We start from the raw sequence: 4,200 nt of genomic DNA, 5'->3' as shown, positions 1-4,200 counted from the left end.
GTTTAAAATGAAAAAAGGTGTGCGACAAGGTTGTATTCTTTCACCACATTATTCAAACTGTATGCTGAGCAAATAATACGAGAAGCTGGGTTCTATGAAGAAAAACATGGCATCAAGATTGGAGGAAGACTCATTAACAACCTGTGATATGCAGATGGTACAACCTTGCTTGCTGAAAGTGAAGAGGACTTAAAACATTTACTGATGAAGATCAAAGAGCACAGCCTTCAGTGTGGATTACATCTCAATATAAAGAAAACAAAAATCCTCAACACTGGACCAATAAACAACATTCTTATCAACCAAGAAAAGATTGAAGTTGTCAAGGACTTCATTTTTCTTGGATCACGAAAGCAGCAGTCAAGAAATCAAATGACGTATTCCATTAGGCAAATCTGCTTCACAAAACTTTTTTAAAGTGTTGAAAAGAAAAGATGCCAGCTTGAGGACTAAGGTGCACTTGACCCGAGCCATGGCATTTTTAATAACCTCATATGGATGTGAAAGCTGGACAGTGAATAAGGAAGACCATAGAATTGATGTTTTTGAGTTATGGTGTTGGAAGAGAGTATTGAAAGTGCTATGGGCTGCTAAAAGAACCAATAGATCCTTTTTGGAAGAAGTGCAGCCAGAGTGTTTCTTAGAGGTCAAGATGGCCAAACTTTGTCTCTCATACTTAGGACATATTGTCAGGAAGGACCAGTTGCTGGAGAAGGATATCATGTTTGGTAAGGTGGAGGGTCAGAGCAAAAGAGGAAGACCCCCAACGAGATGGATTGGCCAAGTGGCAGCATCGATGCACTCAATCGTGGCAACAGTAGTGTGGTTGGCCCAGGATCAGGCATTGTTTCATTCTGCTGTGCATAGGGTCACTATGAGTCTGTACCGACTTGATGGCACCTAACAACAACAACTCTGAAGTGGTGCTGTGGGCTAATGGGTCAGACTGCAAAGTCATTTGAACTGCAAGGTCGGTGGTTCAAACTCACCAGCTGCTCCTTGGAAACCCTATACAGGGTCGCTATGGGTCGGAATTGACTTGACAGCACTTAACAACAGCAACAATTCTTATGGGGAGACTGAGTTACACAAAAGACAAAGAAAATAAGAGTTTGCACGAAGAAGCTAATTTTCTGAGCTGGCAAATGAATGCTTGTTTGCAGCATTAAAATTAGAAGAAACAGGATAGAAAGCCCTCAGATGGGTAGAATTATGAACTCAGAAGCACTCCAAACTGCCTGGCCCTGCACTTGGTGTGATGCAAATGGGTCTCAAGCGTGCTAGATTTGAGATTCTGAATCAGTCATCTCTGGTATCCAGCAGAACCTCTTCAGTTCTATAAATATTATGGTGTTGTTGTTAGGTGCTATCGAGTCAGTACTGACTCATCGCTACCCTATGTACAACAGAATGAAACACTGCCTGGTCCTGAACTAACCTCACAATTGTTGCCACACTTGAGCCCATTGATGCGGCCACTTTGGCAATCCATCTTGCTAGGAGTCTTCCTCTTTTTCTCTGACCCTCCACCTTACCAAACATGATATCCTTCTCCAGTAACTGGTCCCTCCTGACAATATGTCCAAAGTAGGAGAGACGAAGTTTGTGCATCCTGGCCTCCAAGGAGCACTCTGGTTGTACTTCTTCTAACACAATTCTGTTGGTTCTTCTGGCAGCCCATGGCACTTTCAATATTTTCCCTCAACACCGTAACTCAAATGCATCAATTCTTCTATGGTCTTCCTTATTCACTGTCCAGCTTTCACATGCATTGAACTTATTGAAAATACCATGGCTTGTGTTAGGCACACCTTAGTCCTCAAGCTGACATCTTTGTTCTTTAACACTTTAAAAAGGTCTTGTGCAGCAGGTTTGCCAAATGCAATACGTCATTTGATTTCTTGACTGCTGCTTCCGTGAATGTTGATAGTTGATCCAAGAAGAATGAAGTCCTTGACAACTTTAATCTTTTCTCCATTGATAAGAATGTTGCTTATTGGCCCAGGGGTGAGGATTTTTGTTTTATTTACATTGAGATGCAATCCATATTGAAGGCTGTGTTCTTTGATCTTCATCAGTAAGTATTTTAAGTCCTCTTCACTCTCGGTAAACAAGGTTGTATCATCTGCATATCACAGGTTGTTAATGAGTTTTCCTCCAATCATGATGCCATGTTTTTCTTCATATAACCTAGCTTCTCAGATTATTTGTTCAGCATACAGGTTGAATAAGAATGATAAAATAATACAACCTTTTCACACATCTTTCTTAATTTTAAACCATCCAGTATTCCCATGTTCTGGTCAAACAACTGTCTCTTGGTCCAGGTACAGATTCCTCATGAGCACAATTAAGTGTTCTGGAATACTCATACCTCGTAGTGTTGTCCATAGCTTGTCATGGGGAGGAAATGTGTGAGAAAAATTGCTATAAATAGCTATCTTATAATTTCTTATTCAGATTTTCTGCTTCTATTTTTAATTTGCATGACTTTAAAACATGCTACAAAATAATATACACATTTCATACATCTTAAGTTTACTGATCGACAAAGGTTGTCAACTTGAACATACTCATGTAACTGCTCTCATACCTAGAAATTTCTAGTACTCCAGAAACTTCCTTGGAACCTTCTACTCATTGCCTTTTCCCAAAGGCAACACTATCCTGATTTGTAAACTGATTACTTTTGATTCTTTTGAACTTCATATAAATGGAATTTTAATAAATTCTCTTTTGTTGCTGTCTTCTTTCAAGTAATATTATTTTCATGAGATTCATACATTTTGTTAAATGAGGCTGTGGTTTTCTAATCTTTTTTTACATAATTGTGTGAAGATCATTTATTCATTTTCCTGTTGAGTAGTAGTTTCTGGTTCTAGGTCTATTACAAATAGTGTTGCTGCAAGCAAAATATTGTTATACATGTATTTTGGTAGACACAAGTATGCACTCAATTTTTCTTCTTCCTGAAGTACATCCTTCAGAGTTCTTTTAGTGAGTATGAATGGTAAAGAGTCTCCATCTTATGATTTTTTTCCCCAGTGATTTGTTAATTTTTTATTGCCTTTTAATATTCCATTGTTGGAGACACTTATGACCAGTGGTAGAATTCTCACCTTTCAGGCAGGAGTCCTGGGTTTGATTTCTAGATAATGCATATCATTTGCAGTGAGCACCCCTCTGTCAGTGATGGTTTCCATGTTGCTGTGATGCTGAACTAGCTTTAGCAGAACTTATAGATGAAATAAGATGAGACAGGAAGAAAGACCTGTCGATCTATTTCTAAAAACCCAGCCAAAAGAGAAACCCTATCAGTCACAGTGGTCCAATTCCATTATGTATGGAGTCATCAAGAGTTGAGGCTCCATCCTATGGCAGCTAGCAACAATATCTACTAAATGTCTTCCTAAGGTTTGACCCTTTTAATAAATGAAATGTACAAGAAGCTTTAATAAGGCTTCATGACAATGTTTTCTTCAAGCTTTCTTTTGGTAAATGTTTGCTTGGTATACATGATGCTTTCTTTATTATGCCATCACTGCTATAGTGCACAGTGGGGGGCATTATCCAGATCTTTTTTTTTTTTTTTTTTAATGAAAGAATTATTCCCTGAGCTTCTGAAAGAATGGCAAGCTGAGAGACTCCAGTAACAAGGCCCCTCATGGGTAGTCTAGCCCAGGGTTACAACCACTCCCTTGGCAGCCTACATTCAATAGGTGAATGTCACAGATGTACAAAGGCCTAGCCCACTTACTCCAGACAACTCTGAAGGAACATCCCAGACTCAAAGCTGAAGTCTTCATTGAAGCTACATTGCAGCCCAACTTCTCCTTATGACCAATTCTGCTACTTTCCTTTACAGAGGTGTTATTCTCCAAAGGATTTCCTAATAAATTTCCCGTGCTCATCTCTTCCTTGGGAATCAACCCAAGACAGTTGGTGCCAGGAGGGGTCCAAGATAATAGAAGCTAAAATGCAATTCTTAAGTTGAATCACCAGCAACTTGACTGTCAGTATGGACCCAGATAGATACTGGCACAAAGTAATGATACAATAGTTAATACTTTCACAAACAATAAATAAGGGGGGATCTGATGCAGACCGTGCAGACCTGGTCAGGAGGTCAAGACCCTGTGGGCCCAAGCGTTGTTGACCGTCCAAACCATAGGCTCTGAGGAGCAGACTTTAGCCACCTAG

The sequence above is a fragment of the Chrysochloris asiatica genome, unplaced genomic scaffold, assembly GCF_000296735.1.
Source record: "Chrysochloris asiatica unplaced genomic scaffold, ChrAsi1.0 scaffold00187, whole genome shotgun sequence".
NCBI lineage: Eukaryota > Metazoa > Chordata > Mammalia > Afrosoricida > Chrysochloridae > Chrysochloris > Chrysochloris asiatica.
The sequence above is the reverse complement of the archived record's forward strand: the minus strand, read 5'-3'. Positions refer to the sequence as shown.